The sequence below is a fragment of the Rhagoletis zephyria genome, unplaced genomic scaffold (genome assembly GCF_001687245.7).
Source record: "Rhagoletis zephyria isolate East Lansing unplaced genomic scaffold, Rhagoletis_zephyria_1.1 Rzeph_scaffold_04390, whole genome shotgun sequence".
Lineage (NCBI taxonomy): Eukaryota > Metazoa > Arthropoda > Insecta > Diptera > Tephritidae > Rhagoletis > Rhagoletis zephyria.
The window spans coordinates 26983-44660 of NW_016161473.1; positions in this window are offsets into that span (position 1 = coordinate 26983).

Genomic DNA, 17678 nt, shown 5'->3' on the forward strand with positions numbered 1-17678 from the left:
AAATTATAAAATGGGCCTTGCGAGACAAGTGATTTGGTGGAGGGTTCTGCGGCAGGAAGTTACCTAACCGCTGGCAATTGAAAATATTTCCTAAACAACAAAATCAAACCGCCGATGAAAGTAAGTTAGCATTAAAATAAATAAAGATAAATATGTACATATGTACATGTAACACGAAACATCTCAAATATTTAAGTTTGTTGAGGTAACTACACATACATACATGTATGAATGAGTATATAAAAGTATTGGAAAATATGTGCGCAGAGTTCCGCCGTTCTTTAGATATTTTTGTTAATTTTTTTAATTTTTTTCAAAAAATTTAAAAAAAGGAGAATTTTTTATTTATGCTACCGGATAACTTTGGAGGAGTGCAATGGGGTATAGTAGTTGTGCTCGGTATGCAGTTACAGTTGCACGGCTATACTCAATCCCGACTGTTGCGTCCTCGTTCGCGCACTCTGGGCAACGTGAGCTACCCATATATATATGTATATAAATTTCTGTTTTAAATTTTCGTTGGTTCAGTTCCGATCATTGGAACAATGAAGACGTGCTTTTTTCTTAAAAATTACTTGTTATGAATATCTACATACCTAAAAATTTAACACTCTTAGGGCTGTTTTCTCAAGTATGTTTTTAAAATGTATCTGCCCTTCAAACACGTTTGTTTTCTTCAGGACAAAATTTATATTTAAAGGGCGGATAAATTTTAATACCTTAATACTTAAAGGGTTTGATAGGTTGGCGGTTATTGCGCTGACACGGTCCCATAGAACCGAAACCGTGTTGCTTCTTGGCAAATTTAATTTAAAAATAGTAGCTTACGTGCAAAATAGTAGTATACGTTTAAGTACAATATATTCACTTATATTTGTATATAAAACAAATTTAATAGTTCATTTCACCAAGCCTTAACAACAGTTTATGCTCATTGGAAAAATGAGATTACAGCTCGAAGGGAGTAATTGCTCATATAAGTACCAGCAAACTAAGTTAAAAAAGTAAAAAGGAAGAAATAAACCTTGCCATCATCACGCCATATTAAATTTTTTGGAACTTAACTTAGCCCCTAACTGCAGTTGAGCTGTTGGTGGAAAAGGGCTATAACTGATTAAATAAATAATTCGAAAATAATATATTTAAATAAAACTCGTAATAGTTTTATTTAAATTTTGAGATCTTTCACAGTATTTTATATCGCTAACTAACTAGCACATATTAGCTCATAAAATGTCTCTGTAGATTTTTGTCACTATGTGGTGTTAATTGCGTCAAACTGACAGTGGCTTGAAAGGCCACACTTTTAGTTCTGTAATTCTAAGCTCTGGCAAAAAGTTATACTTATTTGAAAATGAGTGAAATATCTAACGCTACGTGCTGCTCTTTTACTATGGAAAAGGTGAAAGCACTGCAAAAATATGCGCACAAATATCTTAATTGTACGATAAAAATGCCGCGAGTGAATAATGCACCTCGCTCTGGTCGGCCAGTCACTGGAAAAGTTGATGAAGTAATGCAAATGGTCGTGCAAGATCGGCATACAAACTGTCAAGAGATAGCGAAGACACTTAATATCAACATGAGAGTTGGGTATCATCTAAAAAGAGCTGTCTACTCGAAGAAGGTCAATGTTTGGGTTCCACATGAAATAAAGCAAAGATATTATTACTGAAACGCAACGATCTCAAACCGTTTTTGACTAACGATGAAAAATGGATTAAACACGAGAATAGGCAGTGCAAGAGATCAAACAAGTTTATGTTGAGTGTTTGGTGGAATTGGAAGAGAAATGTCAATTATGAACTGCTACAACGTGGCGCAACAATCAATTCGGTCCTCCACGGTGCGCAACTCGACCGTTTGAATTAAGCAAATAAGAAAAAGTGTCCAGAATTTTTTAGTGGAAATAGAGTTTTTCCATCATGACAATGCCAGCCACACATATTTTTGATGATTCCGAACAAATTCAGGAAACTTGGTTGGGAAGTTTAAATACATTGAGCCTGGGCCTTGCACCGTGTGACTTTCATTTGTAACGGTATCTGCAAAACTCTCTTGATGGTAAAGAATTGACCGACCGAAGAGCTACTAAAAATCACTTGGTTAACTTTTTTCGCCGATAAACCACAGATGTTCTACACCGACCGATAATAATATCTACTTGATTAAAAATGATTTTCTATAACGAAAGTATATTTTTTTAATTTACCCAAAAATCGGCGCAGACATTTATCCCCAATAAACTACGTAATTCTCGTCGTATATTTCTTAATATTTCATTTAAAATTCCAAATTCCTTGCAAATATATTGGAATTCCCTACTAATTGCATTCCTCCCTCCTTCGTGCAACATTTTATAAGGGAGTGTCAAAACGCGGCTAATAATAATTATTTAACTTCTTTTTAGTTGTTTGTGTTTCCGACAGGGTAGGAGTATGATGTATTGTGGAATGATTTTCCGTCATCCCTTGTCAAATTTGGTTAGGAGGCAAACCGGTTTCGGCGTTGTGCCATCTTCGTTCGAACGAAAGCGCCGAAACCTTTTATTATTGAATCATGGCTCTCTCATGGCTAAGCGTACACGGTAGAGAAATCTCTCGAGAGTTTCACTGAAATAAAAATCTCCTCTCTCAATTAAGTTTACACGGTAGAGCAACTCTAAGAGATATTCACTCTAGCTAGAGACAAAATAGAGAAATCTCAACTTTTATCTATCACGTACTCTACAAGTAGACAATAGTTACCTCTCGTCTAGAGTTAGTTTATTTGCAAAGGACGGAGGCTATTGGAAAAGCCATTGAAATACCAATGAAAATAAGAGGATGATTCCCGGTACATTATTTGGCTACAATCTAATTGCACTTAAAATTGTCATTGTCAAGATTTTACTATACGTCTCCGCAGAGCAAAAAGTCTATTTAGCTTGTTAAATAGAGCGTAGAGTTGTCGTAGAGTTTTCGATCTAGCTTCGTTGGACTGTGTACACGGCGAAAAAGTCTCGCTAATAACTCTCACATAGTCTTTGTAGGTGAGTCTCTCGTAGAGCTCTATTGAGTGTTTACACGTCTCTAGCGGGATTTTTGTCTAAATCTCGCATGTTTTCTCTACCGTGTATACTAAGCTTAATGGAGGAAGTAAATTATAAAAAAAGGAACTAAAGAATAATACCAGGTGATCCATATCCATTAATTTTAAATAAAACAGTTAAAACAGAACTGAATGTCGGAATCTTTACTATTACACACAATTACATTTCCTGACATTTACTTTTTTAAATAATTTCATTAAAGTGTCGGATTTTTTATTCAGATATTCGAATATCTGAATTATTCGTAAAATCAAAAAATCCATATCAAACATCCAGTTTAAGTCCGCTTCATAGATTAGTTGCTTATGGCAACACTGATTTTTCTTAATTCAGATAACAAAACTAAATTATGAGAAATTACAGAGACAATTTAAATAATCCTTTCTTGGCAAAAAAAACACTATGCAATTAATTCCAAATCAGGTTGCGATTGTTAGTTTTCTTGTGCACTATTTTCATCTTTGCTATAAACATTTCGCTTATTTAAATGGCGCTATACCACTTCTCCGCAATTGCATCTATTGTCGAGTATTTCACAAACAATTGAGATTTGTTCCTCAATTTCAGCGTTCCTACAGTGTAGTCGGGTAAAATAAAAAAACTTAATCTTTTTTTGTTTTAAATACTCTGTCAAACACAATCAAATTACATACATACATACAAATATAAAAACACTACTTCTTTAAATTTCTAGCATAACGAAATTTAACCAATATTGTAGATATACTTTGCCAACAATACCTAAGTACTTCCATTGCATTTTCCTACTGATTACCTTTCTACATACTTATGTATGTACATACATATGTATATTGTACAGAGACGAATAGTAATTCTTAAAAATCTGTACAACATAATGCAACATAATCGCATAAAAACGAGTCATTATTGTGTTTTTAAAAAAGCAATTCAAAATTTTAACAGAGACTCGTATAAAAAAAAAAATATATATATTAAAAAGAGACACTACCTAGTTACATACATAGGTACATACGAGTACATATGTAGTTATTGTATAATTACAAATATGATTGTTGTTATAGTTGTTTAGATTATAAATTTAAAAACAAAAAAAAAACTATTCATACGCGCATAAATATATCGTTTATACACCTGTCTTTCGAGTTCCACTAAAAATGAAGCCATTCATACATATATACATATAAACACAAAAATTCGTACATAAATATTGCATATGTTTGTTTATTTGTTCACTGGTTTAAAACTAAAAGTACCTACTTACATATGTGCATACATTCATAAATAAAAGTATGTATTAAAAATATATACAAAAATAAGAACTAGGAATGTTTTAAAAAAAAATCAAGTGATATTGAGTGAGATTAAATACTGTTTTGGTCCACACTCCTCCATTTTTAGTTAGTTAGTATATGTGTGTGTATGCAATAATACTGACACATATATACATACATACATACATGTATATGTTTGCATTTTGTGAAATAAAATTTCTAACCAGAAATATGAATAACTGTAGAATGATATGTATGTACGATACCCCATTAAAAGTACTGTAAATAAATACTTTTAAGATATTTCTAGTTGTATTATTTATTCTCTATGCAATTAATTTATGCATACATAGCATAGACGTAGACAAATTTGTTAGTTTGACTGCAAGTCAAAAAAGTCAAAAAAAAAAAAATCCTATATGCCTGCATGACTTTGAATAGTGTGTATAAAGTGAATACCCTTACTCCACACATACGGCCATAACATTGTGAATGTGTTATTTTACTTTAGACTAAAATGAAAATGAAAATCCAAAAAGTTAAAATTAAAAATCAATTCAAATATGATCGATACGTATAAGTTGTATGCAATATTTTTCTTTCCAATAAGACATAAAAGACACTATGCTAACGGATTAACTGAATTAATTTAAAAATACATACATACCGATGTATGTACGTCCGCCTGTGTACCGAAAACAGGAAATACTAATCATATAATCCTCGCGGCTAAGTTTGATCCACAGTGAGCATAGCGCTGTTGCTGTTGGCTATGTATTTTCTTTTTATATATATATATATATTGTTTTGCAATACTCAGATTTACAATTACAATGAATTAAATGACAATGAGGCACAGTTACTACTTACAAAAGCTATATAGCTGCATACATATACGTAAATCTACATAGTATGTTATTTACCTTAATACATATGCATATATACATACATACTCGTACATACATGTGTATTATATTTGTAAATTCTGCACCAAAAAATTTTAACAAATACAACTTGTTTTTGTTTGCGAAAAGTGAAAAATGTACAATACTTGTTGAAAAAAATAGATCAGAATTAACCAAATTCGAGTTTTGTTGTTGTGTGTTTTTATGTATTATTAGATATACCATATTTTTTTGCGTTTTATATTTAGAATCAAACTGAGTGGGCACAAATTACTATACTATATCTGCCAGAAGAAAATAAAAATTAATTTGAATTAAATAGATGCTAAATTATTGCTATGCTGCAATGTGTCAAGACAAGTCATAAATTAAATAAATTAAAAACTAAACTCAAAAGACAAAAGCATTGTCAATATCAATGGAAAATCATGTTAAATTTACATATATGATATTAAAAATAAAAAACAAAAAATAAAAAATAAAATGGAAAACACACCTAGCGCATATATGCATGCGATTAAGTACATAAATATGTATATAAATAAATACATGAAAAGTGAAAAATACACGTACATACATACATACACGCATACATATATTAAATAAAGTAGAAGAAATAAATTAAAAATGAGTATAAATTTACTTACGCATTACAAGATAAATACGTATTTAGTAACATCTAATTACTGATAAGTTTACTTCTCATCTGAATACAAATTGAAAACTATCAGCAATTTATATGGTTGTATTGTAGACATACATATATATTTATTATTCTACTATTATTATGTATACACACTTAAAACGCATATTCAACTAAATATAATTAGATAAAACTACAAACCCAAAAACTAGTAATATTTGCACATACATATTATGTATGTAACTGTACATACAGTATATTTTTCTTTGCTGCCTTTATGCTTAAGGGCACATTTAAGATACCTACCCCATCAGCGTCATTATTTTTAACATTTATAAGGAAACTGCTCCGATAGATGCATTCAATATACCTGCACATTAGCAATAAATGCTGTAAAAATTTGCAACTATGCATTTTCAATTATGAAAGAAAGGATTACGTTTATCTGCGCTGGCTCTATGTACACTTACTCTAATTCTACAAGCTTTTATTAATTTTTCCCATCTCGCAGAACAACGAAAACGGAAAATATTTCGCTTGCAGTAATTTTTACCTGGTAAGTGCTCCTCCATTATTTGGCTTCATTGCGGATGCGGGTACCTGACTCATTAAAGTTGTAAAAAAAATTCGCTTAAGTGCTTTTTCGATTAAGCGCACAAGTTTTTCATGCAAAGAAGGGTGGGCAGCTAACCAAAATATACTGTACCTACTACGTACTCTACAAGACACAATAAGGCTATTTACTTTTTTACTAGTAAAGGTTATTTTAAATCCTTAATATTTGACTGTTTTATTAATTTTATATTATCTTTTTTTTATTTAACGCTTCAATTGATCCTTTATAACAAAAGCTTATGCTGACTACACACGAGGCAACCGTTGAAGCAACCTCAGTAGTGTGTACTATGTTATGAAATGAAGATACGGAAGTGAATTTTGTTTGCTTCCAAAACACTCTTTCACGCTTTCATTAAAGAGGCCTCAAGCTCAATAAAATTGTTGAATATGATCCTTTAAAATTTAATACAGTATGATCATCAAAGTCAATAGTCTAAACATATTGCTTGTTTGAAGACTGTCGAGTCTTTATTAGACAAAATCCTACTCGCCGGGGAGTACCCCACAGAAATGTGGTAGCCGGAATAATATAGCGATTAAGTTGCATAGGGTCTCTTCTTTGTTAAATTCATACAAATATACATGTCTATGTTTAGGATTTTAAATGTGTAAACTCTTTCCTAACTTTTGCGTTGATATTAAGCTTTTATGCCCATTTAAGCTTTCGAGTATAAAGACGTGTAAGCTTTCGGTAGGTAAATACGATTTAAGGGATTTCTTAAAAAACCACTTGTGCCAACTAGGAGTGAGTTACATAGTACTTATGTGCTTAATAAAATATATTAATGAAGCATCGCCTAACAATTGTACGACTAAACATACTTTTGTTCACTTCGAAACGGTTGCCTTGAATTATTTCTCTATTTTATTTATTATTAATACACAATGCATTTTATTTGACGATAAAACAAAACAACATTTAAATAAAACATACAAGAATGACAAACACGCGAACAAAAACTACTTTAACTAATCATTAAGCATATGCAAGAAACTGCAAAAATTGTATAATATACATATACACGAAAAAGATATGTGCCAAAAACTTTCTTCTTTCTAAAGGCCTTCAAATGTAGTATTTTAGGTATTATATTAATAAATTAGTTAAGTGAAATAAAATTGAAGTGTAGATAACGTTAATATTGATGGTATGACAAAATATTTCAATGTAAGTTTCGAAAAGGTGAGAAATTTTAGAAAACTGAAAACAAAAATGTAAAACGGAAAATGAGCACGTTTTAGAAGCTAAATTACGCAAAGAAAGTAGACAGAAAAGGAGTAGCATAATTAATTTTTTTTTCTGGAAATGGAAAAAATACAATACAATAAACAAATAGTTACGAATACTTATTGTTTTAAAGCTGTTGAGTGGATGAGTTATGCATACGTGCATTACCTGTTAATTATTTTGTAAAAATTATTGCATATCTAATGTTTTATTATCACTGAAACTTTGTTTGTTTGTTTACATGTTTGTTTTGTATAACTTAAGTAAAAAAATATTTATTGTTTTATTTAAAATACATACATATACATACGTCTGTAGTTCATTTTTATGGCCTTAATGCTATTTTTTGTTTTTGTTTGTTGCTGGTATTATTTGTGAAGTTACTATAAAATATAACAAAATAAAATAATATAAATGTATTGGAACAAAAATTTCATATGAAATATTTTTATCTTTTTGTATATGTTGAATTCTTTTGATTTTTTTCAGATTGCATAAAGCTCGGTACACTTGAAGGGGCACATTTTTCTCTTTAAGATACGAGTTTATATTGGGACATGTGGGCAACGCAAAATCTGCGTTTTAATCTTATTTTGAGGAACTATCGGTCAATAAAAATCGCCAGAGTGTCTCCGCTGAATAGGGTTGCCAATATTTTCTAGGAAATTCATAGTACTTTGTCAAAAAAATATGAAAAAATATAGTACACTTCAAATATATATAGTATTTTTATTTAAGAAAAAGTAAAAATGCGTTTAAGAGTACCTACATCTTTTTTCTTTCTTATGCATTTTCTAAAAAAAAAATATATTTCTTTGAAAGTGNTTGTTTTTGTTTGTTGCTGGTATTATTTGTGAAGTTACTATAAAATATAACAAAATAAAATAATATAAATGTATTGGAACAAAAATTTCATATGAAATATTTTTATCTTTTTGTATATGTTGAATTCTTTTGATTTTTTTCAGATTGCATAAAGCTCGGTACACTTGAAGGGGCACATTTTTCTCTTTAAGATACGAGTTTACATTGGGACATGTGGGCAACGCAAAATCTGCGTTTTAATCTTATTTTGAGGAACTATCGGTCAATAAAAATCGCCAGAGTGTCGNTGTTGCTGGTATTATTTGTGAAGTTACTATAAAATATAACAAAATAAAATAATATAAATGTATTGGAACAAAAATTTCATATGAAATATTTTTATCTTTTTGTATATGTTGAATTCTTTTGATTTTTTTCAGATTGCATAAAGCTCGGTACACTTGAAGGGGCACATTTTTCTCTTTAAGATACGAGTTTATATTGGGACATGTGGGCAACGCAAAATCTGCGTTTTAATCTTATTTTGAGGAACTATCGGTCAATAAAAATCGCCAGAGTGTCTCCGCTGAATAGGGTTGCCAATATTTTCTAGGAAATTCATAGTACTTTGTCAAAAAAATATGAAAAAATATAGTACACTTCAAATATATATAGTATTTTTATTTAAGAAAAAGTAAAAATGCGTTTAAGAGTACCTACATCTTTTTTCTTTCTTATGCATTTTCTAAAAAAAAAATATATTTCTTTGAAAGTGTCATATGCTTTATCGCTATCAATATTTAAATTAATATAAATAAAAAGTTCATTTTTTATTAGTGAGATATTCGCTGTATTTCTCTCAACTCACCATTTCATAATCTTAATAGAAAAAACTCTTTCTGTGAATGCCGAAGTTGCAGGAATGGAGAGCATAAGCGAAATAATTTTAAGTAAATTTGGTAAATCTTTCTAAGTATTTTTAAAAATGATGCCATTTTTGATCTGTGGACCCTTTGTTTTAACGTATATTTATTTTAATATTGATATTTCCGTATAAATTCCATCCATTTTAAAACATTTCTTTCTTACAAATGACTGAAATATATTTATATATGTAGTTGAAGAAATATAGAATTTTTGCATACTACATTGTTTTCCAACAGTATATACTAAGCATACAATACTAAATATTATAGTACGGTTGGCAACCCTACCGCTGAAGGCTAATCGGCGGCTAGTGTGAACTCGGTCCAACTGCTAACTTGCTTGTACACGTTTTGTCCCCTGAAAGGGTCTAGAATGCTGTCCACATATGTAGATACTTGTCGGCTCCGAGAAATAGCCGACATAAACCTTCGGTGTTTACACCTCGGTTACATGGGCTATCCTTATTGAAAACCCCATCCAGAGTTGCTGAGTTGGTGCGATTTCGCGCAACTGCTCCTCAAGTATAATCCAACCTGAACGAAAAGTGCATCCACTATAATTGGGCTTCACAAAGCCCTTTCGTTGCTCTGCTTTCACCTTTGGCTATGGAAAGCAGGGATTATATTCTTGCCTCTTCGTCCATGGGTATCTTTGCGTCATAGCCTTTAGGAGCAAGTTTCAAGTTGGCCATCTCAATGTCTAAATTTCCCATATTGGCTCTCGGACCGTTTGCTCTGAAGAAGCTTTTGTCCATTTCAATGCTATCAAAATATGGTCTATGGCCGTTTTGATGTGTGTCCATTTCCTTCGCTGCGATCGTCATTCATTCAACGAGCTCGTTCGGCATCGAGTGTGCTTTTAGTCTGCCTAAAGCTGCCCACTAATAGAAGGGACATCGGTTTTTTAAGATATAAGAATCCCACGATTAATAGGGGAAGAAAGCGGCCGTCTGTAGTGCCAGTAGAGCCACGCAGTCCAGAGGTACGGTCCGATCCGACGCCTGCTTGGTTGGTATTAGCTTTGCCTGATAACTGCCCCGGGCCCAAAAAGCGCTGCAAGCAACATTTTTATATGCTATAACAGGATCCTCGGATGTTAGATACTGTTAAGATTCGTTGAAATATTCAAATCAGTTAGATTTGTCGATGAATGTGCTAATGTCAATAACGGAAGCGTTCTTTAGAGTTTGCATAGAGAACTTGATTACTGTATTTGCTCATTTCAAGGTTACTGCTATGGCACGGCACGGAGTTGTACGGGAAACCCATTCTTTCCGCGTGCTCACCAAAGGACCAACTGACCCATAATCGTGGCCATTTACTTAACGAGCTATTTTCTAACCTCTGTGCTGTGCCTGAGTGGTTAAACGTTTTTTCTTACAGCGTTGGCCCCTCGGCAGGCAATAGCAAACCTCCGAGTTTATTTCTACCAATAAAAATCGTCTCATAAAATTCATTTGCAATTCAAAGGCGGTGTGCAACATTAGGTCCCTCCATCTGTTTAACACCATTAAGACGTACACCGCCAATTGGTGGAAGGGCTCGGCCAAGAATTTAGCAAAAGTGTAAGCCCCAAAATATTTTTATAGAGTTCCTCAGTTTTTTGTTTTTTTTTTCGAAGTGCGACCAGATATTCCTTGCAGTTTGTTCCATCGTGATTCAGCCATTCTTGCTAGCTTAAAATGTACTATGTGTGGTAAATACATATTTTTTACTCCGAGTGGGCGAGTTATCGTCTCGACTTCGAATTCCTCAATAGATGCTCCTGCCTTTCAGAACGAGAGGGAAAGATATTCAGAATTCCATGCATTTTGAGCCCAACAGTTTACTAGCATTCTCCTCGACAACCCTGCTCTTACTCAAGTACCGCCTAGAAGGAACTTCTCGACATTTGTCTTCCAGCTTAATTTTGTGTATAATACAACGTCCAGGTACTTTGCCTTAGAAACCATTTTTAAGCATTCAATTTTTATTGCCATCTGTATTTGATACAATTAACAATTTATTAATTTATCCTAAGATAATAAAACTTTAACAATATGTATGGAGTGCACCTAGTGGAACAAACATTCCTTTCATGTGATCACCTTAACGTTCAGCCTAGTAGATTTTTGGTTGAGTTGCTCTTCAGGCGGGTGAAGACATTTGAGCAGGTTATTATTTCATTTATAAAGGGGTTTAGATGAGTTTCCAATCTTTGGTTGTATGATACAACATATTTATATATCTTTTGATTTCATCGGCAACAGTTGGGACTTTGAGATCACGATTAATTTGGTATTTTGTGACGTCATATGGGGTATTTACAATCATTCTGAGAGTTTTTGATTTAAACCTTTGGAGTATTTCAATATAAGAGTTCGCTGCGGTGCACTTAGAATTACGGGTTGGCAGGTGTCGTGGTTAAAGCTGAAATAAGCCAAGAACGTAAACCTACCGGTACGTAAACCCGAGTCAGCTGACATGATCTGTCTTACCAGAGCGCCATGTCAATGAAAACTCAACACCGCAGAATTTGTCTGTAGTTGTAGCCCGTAGCGCAGAAATCTGAGGAATTTAGATTTCTCCGTGCAGACGGTAAAAAAGTTCTAATTTCCTATTCAAAATACGTTTAAAATATTTGAAATTTGCTGTTGACTAAGGCTTTTTGTTGAAAACTAAGTAATTTATATTTAGCTACGATCTATTATAGCACGAAAAATTGTAGTTGAAAAGATAAGTTTATGAAAAGGCATTGATGAGTGGCAACACTGTAGTAAGCAACACTGAGGGCTCCAGTAATCGACAAAATTCTGCGTATACAGACTGCGTTTAAGTATAGTTCTGCGTTCTTGACTAATTTCAGCTTAAAGGTGAATGTTGCCTGAACGGATTTTGACTCGTTGCATATTATTCGACACTCTCTTAGCCAGCGAGCGATTTTGTATAAGCTTTCTTGGAGCTTCAGTCAAGCTAGATTTGATAGAGTATCGTTAGCAGTATCATCTGCCAAAGTGCCAATGGTAACTGACTGTGTAGATGGACGATCATGCGTGTAGAGTAAATATAGGCCCACGAAACTGTTCTTTACCTTGATTTACAAAGAAGTAGCAATTTTTTAGGTAAACCCGAATAACTATATAAAAGTTTATTGCGAGGGTGGGTTTAATTTTAGAGAGTAGTCCATCGTGCCAGACGCAGTCAAAAGCTTGCGAAATATCGAAAATCCGGCAGTGCAATGTTGTTTTTTTTTTTTGTTTGATAGCCGAGTGAATTTTTCCAACAAGTCTGTTCCCTTGTTCAATTGTACTGTGACCTTTGCCGAGACCAAATTGGTGATTGGGTATGAGTTTATATCTTCTATTATTTTTATCTCCTATAATTTAAGGAAAAGCACATTCATGGCATTGGAGACAATGTGTAGTAAACTAATCGGTCTGTATGATTCAACTTTATCTGCGCTTATTGAGTATAATTTTTATTTTTGGAACTTTCAACTGGGACGGTAGAAAGCCTCTTGCGATAACTTAGAAAAGTGAAGCCCTCCTGCGGTAATTTCTGAAGCGAAATGCTTGTAATTAGGTCATATCCATGGGTTTTTTAACGGTTTAATTATAGAATTGCTGTTTTAACTTGCGCCTTAGTGAGTTTATGTATAGGTGGATTCATTTGAAAGGATTCGCTTCATTTACGGAAAGCAATCAGAAGTGTGATTTTTTTTCATTTTCTTGTTAGACAACATCAATTATGTACATATATGAAAACTTAGTACCTAAAAATTTAAGAAATATTTGATAAGATTTCACCAGTGTGCAATAAAATCTTGCAATAAATTTTTAACCATGTAATATGAAAGATGAATTAACCCCTGGGAATCGCAGGTGTAGAGATGTTCGAAAAACGCCGTATTTATGGTACGATATGGTTCATATTTGGAAGGTAGAGTACATAGAGTTACGAACAAAAGTACTGCCACAGAGAAGTTTTCGCAATAAATGCAACGTTTTATATTCCATTCAATTTGAGTTGCGCAAGTTTGAAGTCACCAAAAAATCGCATGGATTTTTGGCAATTTTTTTCGGGCGATGTTATTTTTTTCTTTCATACTTCCAACTTTACACTTACATTTTGTTATATTAAAATTGAATGGGCTGTAAAAATGCTTGATTAGATTTTTTTGCAATCTAATTGGCAGTATGAAATATGTATATTTTTATAAAATATTTGCCAAAAGAAGTTAGAATAAAATACTTTGCATGCATTTCAAAAAATTCTCTGTTTCGATACTTTTCCTGGTCACTGTACATGAAAAGAAGTAACTCTACATAAACTTTTACCCGATAAGTGGCGAAGGGATCGAGATATTTTTCTTTTCTTATTAACAACTAATAAAAACTTGCTATTAATTTTTTTTCTAATTACTTGTTTTACAATTATTTTCATCGCTTTTCTTAATTTTCCTTCTCAAAAGTGTAGCACAATATTTTAAACACATATGTATATTGGTACGTACTGTACGCATATATGCATATGTGCATAGATGATGACAATCGGATTTGTATACTACAATATTTCAATGCATCGATTTAGCAAAGTAAAATTTTTGTCGTTAAAATATTGATTGTTTTTACTTACTCACTTTCAAGAAAACAAATGTGTATTGATTAACAATAGCGGCGTTTGCAACTGATTTTGAATAAAGATACGTACATACATAGACGCATACAGGCATACAAAGTACCAATATACAATTAAAGTATTAAACAATAAAAATAAAATCAAGATAAACTGCTCAATTTTCGCAAACCATGTACTTGCGCGTAAAATGAAACTTTTCGAAAATCTTATCTGAATACTCTGCGTTGTGATTGTGTATTAAGTGTGTAAAAAAAAAATAAACAAGTATTATTTAGAAAATAATCATATTAAATATGGGTGTGTAATATAGAACTAACTTAAAAATGTTATTAAGCAAAGAAATATTTATATATATTTGAAAGTAAAACGTTTTTAATTAGAGATGGAAAATCAATTAAGGAAGTTTAATAATTGATTTGTACGCGGCAATAAAACAAATCTTGTTGATATGGAAGAGAACTACATACTTCTATACATACATATGTAGAGCCGATGGGCATAGATACTTAAAATGATACATGACTACCTTTCATTGGCGTTGATGCAAACTAAACTTGCATGTAATAATCATTTAGACTATGTATTTACTAAGTCAAGGCAAAAGGTTAAAACAAAGATCAAGCCACACTAATACACACGCGTAAACGAAGGATAATAATTCCTTAGACATATCAACACTTTTTATTATTAACTAACTACAGTTGTATTTTGGCTCTGATTTTGAAAATATATTTATTTCTTGTGGTATTATGCATAGCTATTACATACATTCTTACATACATACATACGTACTTGCATGTGTATGTAAAAATAGATATATACTTTAGTATTTAAGACGATTTTAAAACACTGAAACAAAAGATAAACGAAATGGTGCGAAAAAAGTATTAAAATAATCAGCAAAACAAAAAACAAAAAAAACGCGTACCATGAAGCGTAAACTCAACTTAAATGCTTAAATTCCAATGACAAAATTAAAGCATAAGTCTGGGGACCGAGAAAGAAAGAACGCATTAGTTTTCTAAACCATAATTCAAATTTCCAAAGAAAGATACCAAATATGATAAAAAAAAATAAATAAAATATTAATATGGCAGACCGGATCTACCACTCTCAAAAACAAAGTAACAGTGCATAAAAGATAAATACAAGAAAAGAAAAAAAATATCAATTAAAAATGTCGAAACTTCAAACTGGTGCACTAAAACTACAAACTACATACACACAAAAACACGTGCATAACCTTACTTTCACTCTCAAACAACTCTCCAACTCACTCGCTGAGAAGTACGTACATATGTAGCTGTCTTATCTTTAAGTGAAGTGAGTCTGTTTTTAACTCTATAAAGAAAATACAAAAAAAAAAAAAATAAAACTNACATACGTACTTGCATGTGTATGTAAAAATAGATATATACTTTAGTATTTAAGACGATTTTAAAACACTGAAACAAAAGATAAACGAAATGGTGCGAAAAAAGTATTAAAATAATCAGCAAAACAAAAAACAAAAAAAAACGCGTACCATGAAGCGTAAACTCAACTTAAATGCTTAAATTCCAATGACAAAATTAAAGCATAAGTCTGGGGACCGAGAAAGAAAGAACGCATTAGTTTTCTAAACCATAATTCAAATTTCCAAAGAAAGATACCAAATATGATAAAAAAAAATAAATAAAATATTAATATGGCAGACCGGATCTACCACTCTCAAAAACAAAGTAACAGTGCATAAAAAATAAATACAAGAAAAGAAAAAAAATATCAATTAAAAATGTCGAAACTTCAAACTGGTGCACTAAAACTACAAACTACATACACACAAAAACACGTGCATAACCTTACTTTCACTCTCAAACAACTCTCCAACTCACTCGCTGAGAAGTACGTACATATGTAGCTGTCTTATCTTTAAGTGAAGTGAGTCTGACAAAAAACCTATAAAGAAAATACAAAAAAAAAAAAAAATAAAACTAAATAAGAAATAAGAAATAAGAAATAAGTAAAATTTTTATAGGCAACTGTTGAATAATAATTGTGGCAAAAACGCGTGTTGCGTACAGATACATTTATTAAATAAAAACAAAAACTAAAACTGCATAAGAGATTCTTCATAGACAACTTACAAGTAAGAGAACAAAATAATAATAAGAAGCCTAGACGAAAGCGAAGTACTATGTAAGGCTGCAATATGCAGAAAAAACTTCGATCACTCAAAAAAGCTATATGTACACAAGTAAGTAATTTTCATGGTTGTAAACTGATGATCAAAATAGGCTAGAAACTTTCATCTACTCTTAACTCATCCACATCCATAAATACTCGTATACTCCTAGGTACATATGTACATTAGGGTGGTCCTTAAAAAATCAAATGAACGATTTCTTCAGTCTTACCCCTTCAATCGGTAACACCACTGTCATAGATATCACATATAAATTTTGGCCACTATTGGAGACGGTAAGGGCGAATCGTACAGGGGGCAAAGTTCAGATTCCTCCATGGAGATTCAAAAAATTAAAATACATTTTTTTTGTTTATATCTGATACCCAAAATCAATACTAGCCCATTAATTTTGGTCCCGATTGGAGTCGATTAAGGCGTGTCGCAAAGTGGTCAAAAGCCAGATGCCTCTAAAGACTCAAAAAATTAAAAATACATATGTTTTGAAGTCGAGGATATCACATATGAATTTTAGTCCCGATTAAAGTCGTTTAAGATGCCGTCATAGGGTAATCTAAACTTTGACTCCTGTTCAAAAAAAAAAATAATTTTATTTTTTTGAGTCTCAATAGAGGAATCTTAGGAAGCGTGATGTAAAAATTTGCTCCCAAACAAATAGGGACGTGAAATTTTAACACGTTTTCGCTATTTTTCTTATGTTTATTAAATGCTTATTATTCTTTTATAAAAGCATAGCTCAGTATCTAACAAAAATTATATAAGTCAAACCCTCAAGATTTATAAAAATTCTACGAATTTCAACAAATGTTCTTCAAAATTTTTTATCTTATATTCACATGGCCTTATTCATAAAAAATAAAGTAGGTTTAAAGAGCTTTATAAATTGACGTTTTCATACATTTTTCAATTTATAAACCTTTTATAAGACTACTTTATTTTTTATAAATAATGCCAACAATTTTTAGCTGAACTTGTTTCATTTAATTTTTTACTTACAAGGTTTTTATTAGATAGGGAGATAAACATTAAATGAAACGTGGTCAAAACTTTGTAAAACGTAGTGTCCCTACTTATTTTTCCGCCACTGTACGTATGATTTTTTTTTTAAGTTTAACCTTTTATTTAAGGTTTTTTTTACAGTTTTTTAGTTCAAATATACGTACACACATACATACCTGCATATACATTATCAGCATCATTACGAAACTGCTTTTGTTTTGTTTTTAATATTCCTATAGCTGGCGGATACACCCCTACTAATTCAAGCGTTGAGTACAGTTTAGCATAAATTTTGAGTGGCATGCTGTCAAAAGTTCTGAACAATTTTATTATTTATTAAATACTTATATGTATGTATATAACAGCAAAACTTGAGGACAGCTGAAACGATCTGGCGAATCATGTGTTA